Raw genomic sequence first — 21,844 nt, 5'->3', positions numbered from 1 at the left:
GTGTACTAATAACAATGAGTTATAAGTATATTTTGAAACTACTAACTTAAGTTTCCAAAACGATAACCATACGTAACGTTATTTGACATAAATACTTATGACCTATAATGTTTATACATATATCGTATATGTAATGTATTTAATCACTTTTTAAGAACTTAAATACATAAAACAATATAAGTATATTTACAAAAGATAGCTATATTTGAATTCTCATTCCATTTTTCACAAGATTTCTATACGTATATCTAGAGTACATGTACTCGTATCATACCTAGCTTCTATACGTATTTACTATTGGTATATACACATCAAATCACCACCAACCAGCCCTTGTTCATGCCTTATGTATAAGGTAACTCTCTTGTTCATGCCTTATGTATAAGGTAACTACTTTTGATGTTTAGTATGACTAATTACATAAAAATACAACATGAAATTTTGTCTATGTTTTTCCATTAATCATGTTTTTATGGCCTTAAATACATCTTCCATTTTCAAACTTTACTACCTCATTTCTTTAACCAAAAACACACTCTTAAGAAACTCCATAACCATTCAGCTAGTATCCATGAAGATCTAGCCATAAAAACATCACTTAATCACCATAAGAAAACCCTTACAAAAACACTTCAAGAATCCTTCCAAGAACACAAACTTACTTCCAATCTTTCATCCAATTCCATCACCCTTTTAGTTCTAGGTTTTCACTCCTCTTTTACAGCAATCTTGTCCAAGTAACTTGAGGTAGTAACTTTGTTCATAACCTTATTCGATTCATATATATATAGCTATCTTATTTTGTGGTATAAAATTTTAACAACAAGAACATAGTTTGAATGTTTTCAAACTTGTTTGCAAACTAAATAGATCCTTCTAACTTAACTTTTAAAATACTTCAAGACCTGTAATATAACATAAATATATGCTAATTTAACAAGGTATAACTTGGTTTTTCAAAGAACACCTTAAAAACTGTTTTTACGACGTCGGAGTGTAACCGGGGGCTGTGTTGGGTTGGATAATTAAAAACTATCTTGAACTTTGAATTGGAGGTTTATATTCTGGAAAAATGATATTTCTTATGAATATGTTAACACATAAAAATTTCATGATTTAATTCAAAGTATAAGTGTTTTTAGAAAAATGGTCATTAAATGATATTTTTGTAACAAAAATGATCAACTTCATAAGTTTCACCAAAGTTTGACCTATGACCTGTGATTTCGAATACAAACTAAGGTATTTACAGTTCATAGTCTTAAAGAGGGACTCGATCCAAGGAAGTGGCAAGTTGAATCAACGAAAACGGAGTTGTAACGAAGAAACTATGACCAAAACGAGATCGGATATCTAAGACTAGTTTAGCTACGAAAATAATTGGAGAAAATTAAATAAATCACATCTTTCTAAAATAACATGATATTTTATATATATGTACTCATAATTTAATTTTATATGGTTCAGGATCACCCGTAAACAATACGAGAAGATTAATCATAAGATCCCATGATTGTACGCAACACGTCATTTGACAACACCGGTACTTTATGTACGCAACACGTCATTTGACAACACCGGTACCGTGGGTCAAGATTAATCTCGACCAATACATATATGATGGGGGTTTTATTTATTTCATTGGGGGTTTATTAAACACCTAAAATGAACCATTAAAATTGAATTACTAACATCGGATTGCTAACTACGGACTAAGGAATTATTAAAAGTATTAAAAGTATTATAAGTATATATATGTGACGATTGTTTAAAAAGAAAAGGTATTGATATATTATATATGGATAGGTTCGTGATATCAATCGGAGACCAAGTCGAAATTACATATCTTCAAGGCAAAGTGAGTATATAGTCCCACTTTTAAACTCTAAGTATTTCGGGATGAGAATACATGTATTTTATGTTTTACATTATGGACACAAGTAACTGAAAAATATATTCTACGTTGAGTTGTACCACTGGCATACTTCCCTGTAGCTTGGTAACTAATATTTACAGCGGTATTGTAAACGCGAATCCTGTTGATAGATCTATCGGGCCTGACAACCCCAACCGGACTGGACGACCAGTATTCAACGGTTGTACAGTACTTTGTTTTGTGACTACACTTGGTACGGTGTAGTAAGATTTCATAATAAAGGGAATATGCGACGTGATTAAATGTTAAGTATGGTTACCAAGTGCTCAACCACTTAGAATATTTTTATTAAAATGTTTACATATGAAATCTTGTGGTCTATATATATATATTGCTGCCGGCATTAAACCTATATCTCACCAACTTTATGTTGACGTTTTAAAGCATGTTATTCTCAGGTATGAATTAATTCTTTCGCTGTGCATTAGCTCATATTAAGGATACTATTTGGGACCATTTAAGCCAGGATTCAAGAACGTTGCATTCGAGTCATTGAAGATCATTAGAGACTATTACTAAGTAAATGACAGATTAGGTCATTTGGATATTATGAAGTGTTAGGCGAACATGTCAACTTTTGATGTAATAATAGATTGCCTTTTAAGAATAAATGCAACGTTTGTAAAATGTATCATATAGAGGTCAGGTACCTCGCAATGTTATCATATGTTATTGTATTCGTCCCTATGGATTGGGTCGGGTCGTCTCATGTGGTATCAGAGCGTTGGTCTTAGCGAACCAGGCCTTGCATTAGTGTGTCTAACTGGTAGTTGTTAGGATGCATTAGTGAGTCTGGACTTTGACCGTGTCTACATGTCAAAAGTTTTGCTTATCATTTCTAGTCGGAAATCATCTGTTTATCATCCTTAGGAAACTGCCTGCTTATCATTCTTAAGTCTAGATACGTCTTACTGCATTTAGTGCATCGATAGTGTATAGACAAAATTCATATCTTAGCGTATCTGTTACTATAGACATTGCTTGACGTATTTCAAAAATTCTCCGTAATTCACGGGATTTTGGTATTATATATACATATGTAAATTATGTATTGAAGAGTACCAAACCCAATTTCTATAATCTATTCCATACCAAAAATTCATTTCTCCGACTATACAAGATGGATTCTTCATCCAGTTCGAATTCCTCCGACTTCGATAGCTACGCCGATATGGATTTCCATTCGAGCTCCGAGAACAGCGTCACCGGAATGGATCAACCAATTTCCCATCATCTATTCTGGATGAATTGGGGATGGGTTCATAATATACTAAATCTCTGGAGGCAAGAAGAAGGTGATCCATTCCATCTACCAAATTGTCCTCTTAACGATGAACCTGAAGCACTTACCGGCGAACCTATTCGAAACACCATTTTCTCACTCATTTCTAGAGTATCTCGTCATGACTACATACTATCCCATATTTCGAATCTTGTTCATTCGCTCGTTCCAACCATCAATCATCCCGGTATAATAGAAGAAGTCAACAAGCTTCGCGCTCGGGTAGTGGCTTTAGAAAATACGGTGCGAAGGTTACAAACACCAGCAGCAGCACCAGCAGCATAATCTGTACCACCATCATCAACGCCAACAGTACTCTTGTCACCCCCAAAAATCAAAACCTCACAAACTGTATCTCGGATATCAACATCACATACCTCAAAAACCTCATCGGAACTTCGAGTATGATCTTTGTTCTATATATTGTTCCACATTGATTATCATCGTTCTACGTATTGTTCTACATCATTTGTTTTCGTTCTACATAGCGATTATGTAATCTTTAATGTTTTAAAGATTATGTACTCCAATTCTAACCGAAAAATCAAATGAGTTTAATCTCTTATTGACTCATTAAATTCATAATTACATCCGAAGAAAATATATATGCAAGTATATTTTCATAAAGATTGTAATTAAAAATTCTTTCGTACAAACTGTTAATGATGAAAAATATTTTAACGGGTAGGTAGTACCCGTGGAATATTTGGATTTTATATTAATAAGTTACACTGTACGTTCTTCGAATCTGATTCAACGGTCATTTGTTATTCTACTTACAACCATCGATATACGTATCCATTCACCCCAGAATAACCATTTTCATTTAAATTTCATATTTGGATTTTTACCTATCCGAATCCAACAAGTGGCATAAAGAAGAAACATTGGACAAATTAAAAATTGGTTAGAAACACACGAATTAACTATGATGAACATTGTTAAGATTCCACGCTAACTGTTTCGGCTAACTGTTCCCAGCTAACTGCTTAACATTTAATTTATCGCAATTTACATTCTCGCAATTTTATTTATTGTTATTTAATTTCCGCACTTTACATACCGTCGGGACACATGTACAACAATACGTCGGATTAATTCTGAGACAACACGTTGTATAATGGGTCATGATATATATTTATTTATTTTACGCATTTTAAATAACGGGACACGTATGTAAGGTTTCGACTTATCATATCGACCCATCTATATATATATTTCGGAACAACCGTAGACACTCTATATGTGAAGATGGGAGTTGGCTATACAGGGTTGGAGTTGATTCCAAAATATATATATGGTTTGAGTTGTGATCGACACTGAGACCAGTACACGGGTCACGATACGTATAAATTAACTCGAATATTATATATTTAATTTATATAAGAATTTATTGAACCATTGGACAATCGGACTTTTGGACTGCTAACTTTGGACAATTAAAATGAAATAAAATGTTGATTATAACATATGAAACTAAACAATTCTTCAAGTTTGCCACTTGATTTCATCCTAAACCTCATTTGTACTTCGACAATTATAATCCTCGTTCAAATCTTTTCATGATTCTTGAAAACACCTCGATCGAGAAGTTGAACCAGCCGCACCTCGTCTACGGAAGAAAGATTTATGCATACAGTTATACACCTGAAACTTTCGAAACCGAAGTTATCGTTAAAACTTATCCGCGTCAAATTCCTTATCATTCATTAGCAAAACAACCTTACATTTCTCTTTTCAATATAAGTCGATTTTGTCACAGCTCCAATTTGATTTCTCAGTAGGACTACTCTTATTATAACCTCGATATATATACCTTGTCCTTTCACCGTTGTTACCGGAGAACCTTTCATATTCCACGACATCATGTACCAGCAGCTTGTCATCTTTTTGGTGGAATCCGCAATTAGTATTTTAAAAATCTCGCAAAACTTCTCAGTCATACCTATAACGTCTATTCCTAAGGATTTCATACTCCGAAGGTAAAGTTTCTGAAAAACACCCTGAATTATGAAGTAGTTCTTTAAATGCTGATGAAGCAGCGAAAATTGTAAACGATTTTAAACAGTCAAAAGTTTGATGATGAAGCACAGTGTGTTGATAAAACTCAGAAAAAGAGAAGAGTTGGAACCGGAAAACGGTTTGAACAAAGTATGAAAGAGGTTGTGGATAAATCACAAGAACTAAATCTGCTTTCAAAGGATTCAAACGATTCAGTGCCTGCTGAAACCATTAGTAAAAGCCCTACCCCTTATTCTAAACCTTTCCCGATGATATTCTTCATCATCATCTTATCTTAGATATTATAAGATATCTTCATATCTTCCGTTATGCATATTCTCCATATTTCTGGAGATATTTTCACAACTATTCTTATCTGAGAATATTTATCTCTCCGTAATATCTGCGTTACAACATAAAAGAAACTGTGTTAGTTTCTAAGTTCTAAAACCTTCAAGTTTAAAATAGGAATGTTCTGAAGCAGTGTTGGGAACTGATGCATGAATTAGTATAATATAATGAAACTTGATCAACTTCATTATATTACAGTAAGTCATGTTAAGTTTCTAATAAAATGTGATGATTCACAGTACCATCATCATGTGCCATGTTACACGGCTCTTACATTCTATCCAATTCTCAAAAATAATAGGAACATGTCATCCTGACAGTTCTATCTTTTCCGGGGTATTCTGGTAATTTGACAAATCAAAATTGTTCTATTACCATTTCTTTCTTAGAGCATTAGCTATACTCATTTCGAATCTCATATCTACAAATTCCGGACCATTACTCGCTTGACTCGAAGTCGGGAAGAGAAAACGAAAGTATGAAGCTTTGAAAAATAATGAAGAATACAAAGGCCGAAAATCACCCAGGATTTACAAACCGTGTATATCAATACGTATTGCAACGTAAAGACACGGGAGAATTAAAAACATTATAATTCCGAGGAAAGGATAGAAGTAAATAGATTCTTCTGGCGATAAATGAAAGAGAAGAATGCAAGATAAGAAAGTTAGAAGTATAACAAGAATTAGAACGGGATGGAGCATTTAAAAGAATACTTTAAGGTATGAGTTGAAGGAGAAAGGATAGAAGATGTGAGTTGCGGAAATAAGGAAGAGAAGGAAGTGGATTTATAGCAAAATATTCGACAAAGAAATCGAAACAGATCGCCGCACTAAATCAAAGAAGATCCTGATCACCAAAGAACCAAATCTTATTACGTAAGATTTTCCATAAATTCCGGAAATCAATTCTAATCACGTTATCGGTTCAAACAAATCCATATTTACTCAATTCACTCTTTTGTGATAGCTTCACTTGTGCGCTTCACTTGATCGAACCGTTGTATCTATACCTCCCAATAATGATAAAACTCCATTATCACCTCATATACGTCATGAAAACACCCATATTGTTATCCATGACGATCTCTATCAAATTTCGGGACGAAATTTATTTAACGGGTAGGTAATGTAACGACCCAGATTTTTCCGATCGTTTTACACTTATAAGATTAATATTTACATAAATTAAACCTTACCAACATGATAAGCAATCTAAATTGTTGAGATTTATGATTTTGAAAAGAGTTTTACTTAACGTTTGACCGTCCAATTTGACCGATGATATCACGAACTATATAACATACGATAATTATACGTTTGTATATATATGTATTTATTTATATTTAACATGATCTAAGGATGTTTAACATCTCATTGTGTACTAATAACAATGAGTTATAAGTATATTTTGAAACTACTAACTTAAGTTTCCAAAACGATAACCATACGTAACGTTATTTGACATAAATACTTATGACCTATAATGTTTATACATATATCGTATATGTAATGTATTTAATCACTTTTTAAGAACTTAAATACATAAAGCAATATAAGTATATTTACAAAAGATAGCTATATTTGAATTCTCATTCCATTTTTCACAAGATTTCTATACGTATATCTAGAGTACATGTACTCGTATCATACCTAGCTTCTATACGTATTTACTATTGGTATATACACATCAAATCACCACCAACCAGCCCTTGTTCATACCTTATGTATAAGGTAACTCTCTTGTTCATGCCTTATGTATAAGGTAACTACTTTTGATGTTTAGTATGACTAATTACATAAATATACAACATGAAATTTTGTCCATGTTTTTCCATTAATCATGTTTTTATGGCCTTAAATACATCTTCCATTTTCAAACTTTACTACCTAATTTCTTTAACCAAAAACACACTCTTAAGAAACTCCATAACCATTCAGCTAGTATCCATGAAGATCTAGCCATAAAAACATCACTTAATCACCATAAGAAAACCCTTACAAAAACACTTCAAGAATCCTTCCAAGAACACAAACTTACTTCCAATCTTTCATCCAATTCCATCACCCTTTTAGTTCTAGGTTTTCACTCCTCTTTTACAGCAATCTTGTCCAAGTAACTTGAGGTAGTAACTTTGTTCATAACCTTATTCGATTCATATATATATAGCTATCTTATTTTGTGGTATAAAATTTTAACAACAAGAACATAGTTTGAATGTTTTCAAACTTGTTTGCAAACTAAATAGATCCTTCTAACTTAACTTTTAAAATACTTCAAGACCTGTAATATAACATAAATATATGCTAATTTAACAAGGTATAACTTGGTTTTTCAAAGAACACCTTTAAAACTGTTTTTACGACGTCGGAGTGTAACCGGGGGCTGTTTTGGGTTGGATAATTAAAAACTATCTTGAACTTTGAATTGGAGGTTTATATTCTGGAAAAATGATATTTCTTATGAATATGTTAACACATAAAAATTTCATGATTTAATTCAAAGTATAAGTGTTTTTAGAAAAATGGTCATTAAATGATATTTTTGTAACAAAAATGATCAACTTCATAAGTTTCACCAAAGTTTGACCTATGACCTGTGATTTCGAATAAAAACTAAGGTATTTACAGTTCATAGTCTTAAAGAGGGACTCGATCCAAGGAAGTGGCAAGTTGAATCAACGAAAACGGAGTTGTAACGAAGAAACTATGACCAAAACGAGATCGGATATCTAAGACTAGTTTAGCTACGAAAATAATTGGAGAAAATTAAATAAATCACATCTTTCTAAAATAACATGATATTTTATATATATGTACTCATAATTTATTTTTATATGGTTCAGGATCACCCGTAAACAATACGAGAAGATTAATCATAAGATCCCATGATTGTACGCAACACGTCATTTGACAACACCGGTACTTTATGTACGCAACACGTCATTTGACAACACCGGTACCGTGGGTCAAGATTAATCTCGACCAATACATATATGATGGGGGTTTTATTTATTTCATTGGGGGTTTATTAAACACCTAAAATGAACCATTAAAATTGAATTACTAACATCGGATTGCTAACTACGGACTAAGGAATTATTAAAAGTATTAAAAGTATTATAAGTATATATATGTGACGATTGTTTAAAAAGAAAAGGTATTGATATATTATATATGGATAGGTTCGTGATATCAATCGGAGACCAAGTCGAAATTACATATCTTCAAGGCAAAGTGAGTATATAGTCCCACTTTTAAACTCTAAGTATTTCGGGATGAGAATACATGTATTTTATGTTTTACGTTATGGACACAAGTAACTGAAAAATATATTCTACGTTGAGTTGTACCACTGGCATACTTCCCTGTAGCTTGGTAACTAATATTTACAGCGGTATTGTAAACGCGAATCCTGTTGATAGATCTATCGGGCCTGACAACCCCAACCGGACTGGACGACCAGTATTCAACGATTGTACAGTACTTCGTTTTGTGACTACACTTGGTACGGTGTAGTAAGATTTCATAATAAAGGGAATATGCGACGTGATTAAATGTTAAGTATGGTTACCAAGTGCTCAACCACTTAGAATATTTTTATTAAAATGTTTACATATGAAATCTTGTGGTCTATATATATATATTGCTGCCGGCATTAAACCTATATCTCACTAACTTTATGTTGACGTTTTAAAGCATGTTATTCTCAAGTATGAATTAATTCTTCCGCTGTGCATTAGCTCATATTAAGGATACTATTTGGGACCATTTAAGCCAGGATTCAAGAACGTTGCATTCGAGTCATTGAAGATCATTAGAGACTATTACTAAGTAAATGACAGATTAGGTCATTTGGATATTATGAAGTGTTAGGCGAACATGTCAACTTTTGATGTAATAATAGATTGCCTTTTAAGAATAAATGCAACGTTTGTAAAATGTATCATATAGAGGTCAGGTACCTCGCAATGTTATCATATGTTATTGTATTCGTCCCTATGGATTGGGTCGGGTCGTCTCAGTAGGGCTCTCGTTACAAATACAAATGGTACCAAGACTCCTGCCACCAATGCAAATAGAACTACTTTGGCTACCGTTACTTGTTTTGGGTGTGGAAAACAAGGTCACTATAAGAGCCAGTGCCCGAATCCAGAGAAGAATGTAGGACCTGCACGTGGGAGAGCATTTATTATTAATGCTAGAGAGGCACGTGAAGACCCGGAGCTTGTTACGGGTACGTTTACCATTAATAACTTATCCGCATCTATTATATTTGATACTGGTGCCGATAGAAGTTATGTGTGTAGAAATTTTTACACTAAATTGAATTGTTCATCATTACCTCTAGATGCTAAGTACATGATTGAGTTAGCTAATGGTAAACTAATTAAAGCCGATAAAATTTGTTGTGATTGTGAAATAAATTTAGCTGGAGAAACGTTTAAAATTGACTTAATACCCGTAGAATTAGGAAGTTTTGATGTAATAGTCGGCATGGACTGGATGTCCAAAGTAGGAGTTGAAGTTGTGTGTGCCAAGAAGGCAATTCGCATTCCTTGTAAGGATAAAATGCCGGTGATGATTTATGGAGAGAAGGGTGATTCAAAGCTAAAACTCATTAGCTGTTTGAAAGCCAAGAAGTGTTTAGAAAAGGGATGTTACGCTATTCTAGCACATGTTAATAAAGTCGAAAAGAAAGAAAAAGAGAAGTGCATCAACGATGTGCCGGTGGCAAGAGATTTTCCTGAAGTTTTTCCGGAAGAGTTACCGGGATTACCTCCATTTAGATCTGTAGAATTTCAAATAGATTTAGTACCAGGAGCTGCACCAGTGGCTCGTGCGCCATATAGACTTGCACCGTCTGAACTAAAAGAACTTCAAAGTCAGTTAAAAGAATTACTGGACCGTGGATTCATACGACCAAGCACTTCACCGTGGGGAGCTCCAATTTTATTTGTTAAGAAGAAAGATGGATCTTTTAGGATGTGTATAGATTATCGTGAATTAAATAAGTTAACTATCAAGAATCGGTATCCACTACCGAGAATTGATGACTTATTTGATCAACTGCAAGGATCGTGTGTTTATTCGAAAATCGACCTAAGATCGGGTTATCATCAATTACGTGTCAAAGAAGAGGACATTCCGAAAACTGCTTTTCGGACACGCTACGGTCATTACGAATTTTTGGTCATGCCGTTTGGATTGACGAATGCGCCAGCTGTATTCATGGACCTCATGAATCGAGTTTGTAGTCCATATTTAGATAAGTTTGTTATCGTTTTCATTGATGATATTCTTATCTATTCCAAGAGTGAGCAAGAGCATGAACAGCATTTAAGGTTGATATTAGAGTTGTTGAGAAAAGAACAGCTATATGCTAAATTTTCTAAATGTGCTTTCTGGTTGAAAGAAGTGCAGTTTCTTGGCCACGTTGTTAGTAGCAAAGGAATTCAGGTTGATCCAGCAAAAATTGAAGCCATTGAAAAATGGGCAACTCCTAAGACACCAACGCAGATACGCCAATTTTTGGGTTTAGCCGGCTATTATAGAAGGTTTATTCAAGATTTTTCCCGAATAGCTAAGTTGTTGACAGCGTTAACGCAAAAAGGGAAGAAATATGAATGGACCTCTGAGCAGGAGAGTGCATTTCAAATACTAAAGAAGAAGTTAACTACGGCGCCTATTTTATCGTTACCAGAAGGGAACGATGATTTTGAAATATATTGTGACGCTTCGCGACAAGGTTTTGGTTGCGTTCTTATGCAACGGAAGAAAGTTATTGCATACGCATCCCGACAATTGAAGATTCATGAGCGGAATTATACGACGCATGATCTAGAATTGGGAGCAGCCGTGTTTGCATTGAAGATGTGGAGACACTACTTGTATGGGGTTAAATGCACTGTGTTTACTGATCATAAAAGCCTTCAACATATTTTTGATCAGAAACAGCTGAACATGAGGCAACGTAGGTGGGTCGAGTTAATAAACGACTATGATTGTGAAATTCGTTATCATCCCGGGAAAGCGAATGTGGTGGCTGACGCACTAAGCAGAAAGGAACGAGAACCAATTCGAGTATGAGCGATGAACATAAAAATTCGTATGAATTTCAACTCACAAATCAAAGAAGTTCAACGAGAAGCACTTACTAAAGAAAACATAAGAAATGAAATAATGAAGAAGTATGAGAAGCAACTCGTTATACGGGAAGACGGAATTCGATATTTTGCAAACCGTATTTGGGTACCGAAGTTGGGAGGATTAAGGAAGTTGATATTGAATGAGGCACATAAGACAAGATACTCGATACATCCTGGAGTTGGAAAGATGTACCAAGATCTTAAGACACATTATTGGTGGCCTAATTTAAAGACAGACGTTGCAACATATGTTGGGGAGTGTTTAACTTGTTCCAAAGTCAAGGCAGAACACCAAAAGCCGTCAGGGTTATTTCAACAACCAGAAATCCCAGAATGGAAATGGGATGGTATTACCATGGATTTCATCACGAAGTTACCAAAGACTGCCTGGGGATACGACACCATTTGGGTGACTGTTGATCGTCTCACCAAGTCTGCACATTTCTTGCCTATAAAGGAAACGGATAGAATGGAGAAACTATTACGATTGTATATAAAGGAAATTGTTTCAAGGCATGGAATACCTATTTCCATTATATCTGATCGTGATAGTAGATTTACCTCAAAGTTCTGGCAATCACTACAGGAGGCACTAGGAACTTGTTTGGATATGAGTACCGCATATCATCCGCAAACCGACGGGCAGAGTGAAAGAACAATTCAGACTCTTGAAGACATGCTCAGGGCATGTGTGATCGATTTTTGGAAACGGATGGGATAAATATCTACCATTAGCAGAATTCTCGTATAATAATAGTTATCATGCGAGCATTAAAGCTGCGCCATTCGAAGCATTGTACGGAAGGAAGTGTAGATCTCCTATTTGTTGGAATGAAGTAGGAGATCGACAATTAACTGGTCCCGAGATCATACACGAAACGACTGAGAAGATAGTACAAATTAAGGAGAGATTGAAAACAGCCCGTAGTCGCCAAAAGAGTTACGCCGATGTCCGAAGGAAACCATTAGAGTTTCAGATTGGTGACATGGTTATGTTAAAGGTGTCACCGTGGAAAGGTGTAATACGTTTCGGCAAAAGGGGTAAACTGAACCCAAGGTACGTAGGCCCGTTCAAGATTATCGAACGCATTGGACCGGTAGCTTATCGACTCGAGTTACCGCAACAACTCCCCGGAGTACATAATACCTTTCACGTCTCAAACCTTAAGAAGTGTCTTGCAAAGGAAGACCTCACTATTCCTCTTGAAGAAATCCATGTCGACGAGAAATTACAATTCATCGAAGAACCAGTCGAAATCATGGACCGTGAAGTTAAACAGCTCAAGCAGAGCAATATACCGATCGTTAAGGTTCGTTGGAATGCTCGAAGAGGTCCCGAGTTTACGTGGGAACGGGAGGATCAGATGAAACAAAAGTATCCACACTTGTTTCTCGATGACGCAAAATAGGTACAATTTTAAAATTTCGGGACGAAATTTATTTAACGGGTAGGTACTGTAATGACCCGCACTTTTTCGATCGTTCTATACTTATAAGATTAATATTTACATAAATTAAACCTTACCAACATGATAAGCAATCCAAATTGTTGAAACTTATGTTTTCGAAAAGAGTTTTACACAACGTTTGACCGTCTAACTTGACCGATGATATCACGAACTATATAACATATGATAATTATACGTTTGTGTATATATATGTATATATACATATTTATCATGATCTAAGGATGTTTTAATACCTCATTTTGTATTAATAACAATAAGTTATAAGTATATTTTGAAACTACTAACTTAAGTTTTCAAAACGATAACCATACGTAACGTTATTTGACATAAATACTTATGACCTATAATGTTTATACATATATCGTATAAGTAATGTATTTAATCACTTTTTAAGGACTTAAATACATAAAACAATATAAGTGTATTCACAAAAGATAGCTATATTTGAATTCTCATTCCATTTTTCACAAGATTTCTATACGTATATCTAGAGTACATGTACTCGTATCATACCTAACCTCTATACGTATTTACTATTGGTATATACACATCAAATCACCACCAACCAGCCCTTGTTCAATGCCTTATGTATAAGGTAACTACTTTTGTTATCTAGTATGACAATTTCACATGATTAAAAGATTTTTTCACAAAATTACAAACTTATACACCTTTTACACCACCATTTATACTCCATTCCATTTTCATTTTACTACACATTTCCTTTAACTAAAACACACTCTTTTAAGAAAGAAAAAAAAATCCCTTAAACACTCCAGCAAATTTTCATCATGAACTAGCTTCAAAAACAACATTTAAACATCATAAGAAAATCTTTTCAAGAACACTTCAAAAATTCTTCCAACTATACAAGTTACTTCCAATCTTTCATCCAATTCCATCACTCTTTTGGTTCTAGGTTTTTACTCCTCTTTTACAGCAATCTTGTCCAAGTAAACTTGAGGTAGTAACTTTGTTCATAACCTTATTCAATTCATATATATATAGCTATCTTATTATATGGTATAAAATTTTAACAACAAGAACATAGTTTGAATGTTTTCAAACTTGTTTGCAAACTAAATAGATCCTTCTAACTTAACTTTTAAAATACTTCAAGACCTGTAATATAACTTAAATATATGCTAATTTAACAAGGTATAACTTGGTTTTTCAAAGAACACCTTAAAAACTGTTTTTACGACGTCGGAGTGCAACCGGGGGCTGTTTTGGGTTGGATAATTAAAAACTATCTTAAACTTTGAATTGGAGGTTTATTTTCTGGAAAAATGATTTTTACTATGAATATGATAACACATAAAAATTTCATGATTTAATTCAAAGTATAAGTATTTTTAGAAAAATGGTCATTAAATGATGTTTTTGTAACAAAAATGATTAACTCCATAAGTTTCACCAAAGTTTGACCTATGACCTGTGATTTCGAATACAAACTAAGGTATTTACAGTTCATAGTCTTAAAGAGGGACTCGATCCAAGGAAGTGGCAAGTTGAACCAACGAAAACGGAGTTGTAACGAAGAAACTATGACCAAAACGAGATCGGATATCTAAGACTAGTTTAGCCACGAAAATAATTGGAGAAAAATTAAATAAATCACATCTTTTTAAAATAACATAATATTTTATATATATGTACTCATAATTTAATTTTATATGGTTCAGGATCACCCGTAAACAACACGAGAAGATTAATCATAAGATCCCATGATTGTACGCAACACGTCATTTGACAACACCGGTACTTTATGTACGCAACACGTCATTTGACAACACCGGTACCGTGGGTCAAGATTAATCTCGACCAATACATATACGATGGGGGTTTTATTTATTTCATTGGGGGTTTATTAAACACCTAAAAATGAACCATTAAAATTGAATTACTAACAACGAACTGCTAACTACGGACTAAGGAATTATTAAAAGTATTAAAAGTATTATAAACATATATATGTGACGATTGTTTAAAAAGAAAAGGTATTGATATATTATATATGGATAGGTTCGTGATATCAACCGGAGACCAAGTCAAAATATATATATCTTCAAGACGAAAGTGAGTATATAGTCCCACTTTTAAACTCTAAGTATTTCGGGATGAGAATACATGTATTTTATGTTTTACGTTATGGACACAAGTAACTGAAAAATATATTCTACGTTGAGTTGTACCACTGGCATACTTCCCTGTAGCTTGGTAACTGTTATTTACAGCGGTATTGTAAACGCGAATCCTGTTGATAGATCTATCGGGCCTGACAACCCCAACCGGACTGGACGACCAGTATTCAACGGTTGCACAGTACTTCGTTTCGTAACTACACTTGGTACGGTGTAGTAAGATTTCATAATAAAGGGAATATGCGACGTGATTAAATGTTAAGTATGGTTACCAAGTGCTCAACCACTTAGAATATTTTTATTAAAACGTTTATATATGAAATCTTGTGGTCTATATATATATATTGCTGCCGGCATTAAACCTATATCTCACCAACTTTATGTTGACCTTTTAAAACATGTCTATTCTCAGGTGATTACTAAAAGCTTCCGCTGCAGTATGTTGAATTTAAGCAGGATCTTGCGTACTCATATTTGTGTCAAAAACAAAACTGCATATCCGAGGAGTTGTATTGTAACATATGCTAGAAATCGTGTTGTTATCATTATATGTAAAGTTTGTAAGTCTAAGATTATCGCTAAACGATAATCATCACTTTATTGTCTAAAGCTTGTATCAAAATAAGAATCATGGTTTGTAATGTAAAATATATGCAGTTTTTCTTTTAAAAATGTCGCATATAGAGGTCAATACCTCGCAATGAAATCATACGTTATCTAACTCGTTCTTATGGTTAAGGACGGGTTATGACACATATTCAAGCTAGTTACTCTAAATAACGAAATCAAGCATATAAATCATATAATCATGTTAGACTTGAGCCATAGACACTAATTAACAACTTTATAACTCAAAAACATCAAGAACACAAAATCTAGTGATTTTAGAAAGTTACCCAAAATTGATGAAATCGGTATGGAATCGAAGAGGAGATCACGAGGAGTTCAAATATGTAATTTGTTTTGATCGAATCCTTCTTGAACGAATTTGGATGATGAATTGCTTTTTGATGAATTAAAGAAAATGGTGGAAGTAATTAAAGAAAAGGAAAAATGAAGATGATAATGTGTGTGGTGGAAAGGGTGTTGACTAGTCAAATGCTAGTCACACCTTTGATCACTTGGCAAAACAAGTCCCTCAAGTTCGGTGGCGGTTGCGTTAAATTACCTAAACAAAATATTTTGAAACGCGTATTAACGGGAGATGTTATAAACCTATAACGGAGTTTAAAATAGTTAAACGGAAAAGTTGACGGAAAAAGGCGGGATGTTACATTACCTACACCTTAAAAGAAATTTCGTCCCGAAATTTAGGTAGGCGTAGTAGTCGTTGTTTCTTCCTCGGAATCTGACGTTTCCGGAACCGGGAATAGATGAGGGTGTTTCTTTCGCATTTGATCTTCTCTTTCCCAAGTAAACTCGGGTCCCCTTTTGGCGTTCCAACGGACCTTAACAATCGGGATCCGGCTTTGTTTTAATTCCTTCTCGACGTAGTCCACAATTTCGACCGGTTCCTCCACAAAATGGAGTTTGTCATTAATGGTAAGTTTCTCGAGAGGAACGATGATATCGGGCTCGGCAAGACATTTCTTCAAGTTAGATACATGAAATGTAGGATGGACGGAGCTTAGTTGAGGCGGAAGATCCAAACGATACGCAACGGTTCCAACACGCTCTAAGATTTCGAAAGGACCAACATACCGCGGATTTAGTTTCCCACGTTTCCCAAAACGGATGACACCCTTCCAAGGTGCGACTTTTAACATGACGCGGTCACCGACTTGAAATTCGAGGTCTTTGCGTCTTTTGTCGGTATAGCATTTTTGACGACTCCGGGCCGTCCGAAGCCTATCTCGGATTTGAAGAATCTTCTCGGTTGTTTCGTGAATGAGTTCGGGCCCGGAAATTTGCATGTCACCCACTTCGGCCCAACAAAGAGGAGAGCGACATTTTCGGCCATATAATGCTTCAAAAGGTGCGGCCTTAATACTCGCGTGATAACTATTGTTATAAGAGAACTCGGCGAGAGGCAAGTGCTTGTCCCAAGCTTTTCCAAAATCAACAACGCAAGCTCGTAACATATCCTCTAAGGTTTGTATTGTACGTTCACTTTGCCCATCGGTTTGAGGATGATATGCGGTACTCATGTCTAAACGCGTTCCCAACGCTTCTTGTAAGGTACGCCAAAATCTAGAAACAAAGCGACCATCTCGGTCGGAGATAATTGATAAAGGTACGCCGTGACGGGCTACGATCTCCTTGATGTAAAGTTGTGCAAGTTTCTCCATTTTGTCGGTTTCTTTCATGGCGAGGAAGTGTGCGGATTTGGTGAGGCGATCGACAATGACCCAAATAGTATCATAACCGCCCGACGTTTTTGGTAATTTGGTGATAAAATCCATCGTGATCCTTTCCCACTTCCATTGCGGGATCTCGGGTTGTTGAAGTAACCCGGACGGTCTTTGGTGTTCGGCTTTGACTTTAGCGCAAGTCAAACATTTCGCGACGTATCTAGCAACTTCCTTTTTGATGTTCGGCCACCAATATTGTTCTTTAAGGTCATGGTACATCTTATTGGCACCGGGATGAATCGAGTATCGTGATTTGTGGGCTTCGTCTAGGATGAGGTTTCGTAAATCGCCATATCTAGGCACCCAAATTCTTCCGGCGTAATATCGAAGTCCGTTCTCCTTAACTCCGAATCGAGAGACGAGGATGTTTAAAAGTTCACGTCCGATGTGGTTGTCCTTAAGAGCCTCCTCTTGGGCTACACGAATTTGGCTATTAAGGTTGGAGTGGATGGTGATGTTTAATGCTCGGACGCGAAGAGGCACCGCTCTTTCATTTCTACTTAAGGCATCGGCCACTACATTTGCCTTTCCGGGGTGATAACGAAGCTCGCAATTGTAATCGTTCAAGGTCTCAATCCACCTTCGTTGTCTCATGTTTAGTTGCTTTTGATCGAAGATATGTTGGAGACTTTTGTGATCGGTAAAGATAGTACTCTTGGTACCAAGAAGATGATGTCTCCATAGCTTAAGTGCAAAGATGACAGCTCCGAGTTCAAGATCATGTGTCGTGTAGTTTCGTTCGTGAACCTGGAGTTGTCGAGAGGCATAAGCAATGACTTTCTTTCGTTGCATTAGTACACACCCATAACCGTTTTTTGAGGCATCGCAATATACAACAAAATCATCATTGCCTTCGGGAAGTGACAAGATAGGAGCGGTGGTTAGCTTAGTTTTCAAGATTTGGAAAGCGGTTTCTTGTTCGGATGACCAAATGAACTTTCGTTCCTTGTGAGTTAACGCGGTTAAAGGACGAGCGATTAAGGAGAAATCCTTGATGAATTTATGATAGTATCCGGCGAGACCCAAGAATTGACGAATTTGAGTAGGAGTAGTAGGAGTCTCCCATTTACTAATGGCTTCGATTTTCGCGGGATCGACTTTAATGCCTTGATCACTTACAACGTGACCGAGGAATTGAACTTCCTTCAACCAAAATTCACACTTGGAGAACTTGGCATAGAGTTGTTCTTTTCTCAAGAGTTCAAGCACGAGTCGGAGATGTTCTTTGTGTTCCTCTTCGCTTTTAGAATAGACCAAAATATCATCGATGAACACGATAATGAATTTGTCGAGGTACGGTTTGCACACGCGGTTCATGAGATCCATAAACACCGCCGGTGCGTTAGTGAGGCCGAAGGGCATGACAAGGAATTCATAACTACCATAACGAGTCCGGAAAGCGGTTTTGGAGACATCTTCCCCCTTAACCCTTAGTTGATGATAACCCTAACGGAGATCGATTTTTGAATATACACGAGAACCTTGTAGTTGATCAAAGAGGTCATCAATGCGCGGAAGAGGATATCGGTTTTTAATCGTCAATTTGTTCAATTCACGATAATCAATGCACATTCATAGGGATCCATCTTTCTTCTTAACGAACAAAATCGGAGCGCCCCATGGTGAATGGCTAGGTTGAATGAAACCACGGTCAAGTAACTCTTGGAATTGACTTTGCAATTCTTGCAATTCGGATGGAGCGAGTCTATATGGTGCACGCGCTACGGGTGCGGCTCCCGGAATAAGATCTATTTGAAATTCAACCGGTCGATGAGGTGGAAGACCCGGTAATTCGTCGGGAAATACATCGGAAAAGTCACTAACAATTTGCACATCATCGATGCGCTTTTCATCGGCCTCGACTTTCTTAACGTGAGCAAGGATCGCGAAACAACCCTTGCGGAGTAGTTTTCTAACTTTAAGGCACGAAACGAGATTGAGTCCAGTGCAATTTTTGTCGCCATAGACAATCAATGGTTCACCATTCTCGATAGGAATTCAGATTGCGTGAAGATCGCAAAGAATGTGAGATTTATTTTTGACCATCCAATTCATACCGATTATTACATCAAAACTTCCTAGTCCCATGGGTATCAAATCAATTTCAAATTCATTACCCAAAATGTTCAAAGTACACCCCCGGTAATACGTGTCGGCACTTAAGAGTTTTCCGTCGGCCACTTCGATGGAATAAGTAGTATCTAAAGGGTGTGGTGGAGTGCAAAGAGTAGGAGCCAAAGTCTTAGACACAAAACATTTATCGGCACCCGAATCGAATAAACAAGTAACATAAGAGTTGTTGAGAAGAAACGTACCCGTGACTAGTTCATTGTCATCCCGGGCTTCCTCGGTGTTAATGTTGAAGGCTCGGCCTCGGTTGTTGGGGTTGGCTTTCTTCTTCGGGCATTCGTTCTTATAATGGCCCGTTTGGCCACATTCATAACAAGTGACCGTCTTTAGAGGATTGGGCCCCTTTCAAGCAACGGGGGCGGTGTTTGTGCAATTGTTGGCCCTATGACCAACTCCTTGGCAACGGTGACAAATTAGTTTGTTACATTCGCCGTAATGATGCTTGTGGCATTTGTTGCAAAAAGGTAAGTTTCCGACATAACCCTTCTTGCCGTCGTTGTTGAAGGGCTTTTTGGTGAAGGTGTTGTTGTTGTAGTTGGTTGATGGAGTGGCTTCCCATTTCCTTTTGTTGCCACCCGACTTGTCTTCGGCCTTAGGAGCCGGCATTACAATTTCGTCAACCGTCTCAATTAATTGGCGGGCCATGTTCATAGCGGCTTGATGAGTAGTGGGTTTGGATGACATCACCCCTTGTTTGATGCTTTTTGGAAGACCGTGCATATAGAGCTCAATCCTTTGAGATTCGGGGCTAACGAGACTAGGACACATCAAAGATAGTTCGGCGAAGCATAGATTGTAAGCCTTAAGATCGTTCCCGACCGCCTTCAAAGCTCTTAGCTCTTGCTCGAGCTTTCGGGTTTCTTCGCGCGGAAAATATTCAACAATCATCTTTTCCTTCAAATCGGCCCAAGAAAGGGCATGAGCTTCATCGGTTCCCACCGATTGAACATAGGTGTTCCACCACGTTAGAGCAACACCGGAAAAAGTGTGGGTGGAGTATTTGACCTTGTCTTGGTCCCGACAACCGCTTATGCTAAAGACGGCCTCCGTTTGTTCAAACCAACGAGTAAGCACAACCGGTCCCCCGGTTCCATCATAAGTGTGAGGTTTGCACCCCATGAAAGCTTTGTAGGAGCACCCTTCGCTAGAGTTACCGGCTGCTTGGTTGTTGTTGTTGTTGTTATTGTTGTTGTTGGACGAGTGACCGGCCATGGCCGCATCCACGGCGGTGGCTATCATGCGTTGTAAGGCTTGTTCGGGAGTTTCATTGCGTCGTACACGGCGAGGAGGCATTGTTCCTTCAAAACAAAAGAATACCGTTGGTTAGTATTCTAAATAATACTAACCGTGATATGGAATAAAGATAGAGAGAAAATTATCCTTGACTCGCCTTAAATTCTTTATGTTATAATGTCGGCATGTTCATATGAGTCACCGTAATATAATCCCGGAAATTATATTACCCTAATTCATATGTGCATTCGACATTACCACATATAGTCAAGGTGGCGTGTCAATTAAATTATACAACGCAAGAGTAAGATAGAATAAGAGTAGATATGAGTAAGAGAGTTCGAGTATAAATGCACAAATAGTCAAGTAATTCCTATGTCAAGTCTATATGCCGGTTGTAGTCTAGACTCACCAATGTACCCTATGACTCGGGGTTGACACTAATGAACTCTAAATCCCTACAACCAAGGCTCTGATACCACTTGTAGCGACCCCGACAAATCGTCAAATGACGGCGTCATCTACGTATGGTCCCATTACATGGTCGCAAGTCTTTATAACAAAGTTTGACCGAAAATATGTCGCATTCATTTCATAAAAGGATGTTTCAATGTTTACAAAAAGTAATTCCCAAGGCAAGTACATAACAAAAGTTATAGTTCATATGAAACACGTGCGACATAGTTTAAAGTAGCCAAAAAGACGCTCCACGTATGCAAGTATACTCGACATCCAATGCAAGTATCAAAAAGTATGAGCGGAAGCATGTATCACCTAAGTTCAAGGACCTGAGAAAAAC

The sequence above is a fragment of the Rutidosis leptorrhynchoides genome, chromosome 1 (genome assembly GCF_046630445.1).
Source record: "Rutidosis leptorrhynchoides isolate AG116_Rl617_1_P2 chromosome 1, CSIRO_AGI_Rlap_v1, whole genome shotgun sequence".
Lineage (NCBI taxonomy): Eukaryota > Viridiplantae > Streptophyta > Magnoliopsida > Asterales > Asteraceae > Rutidosis > Rutidosis leptorrhynchoides.
Note: the sequence above shows the minus strand (reverse complement) of the source record.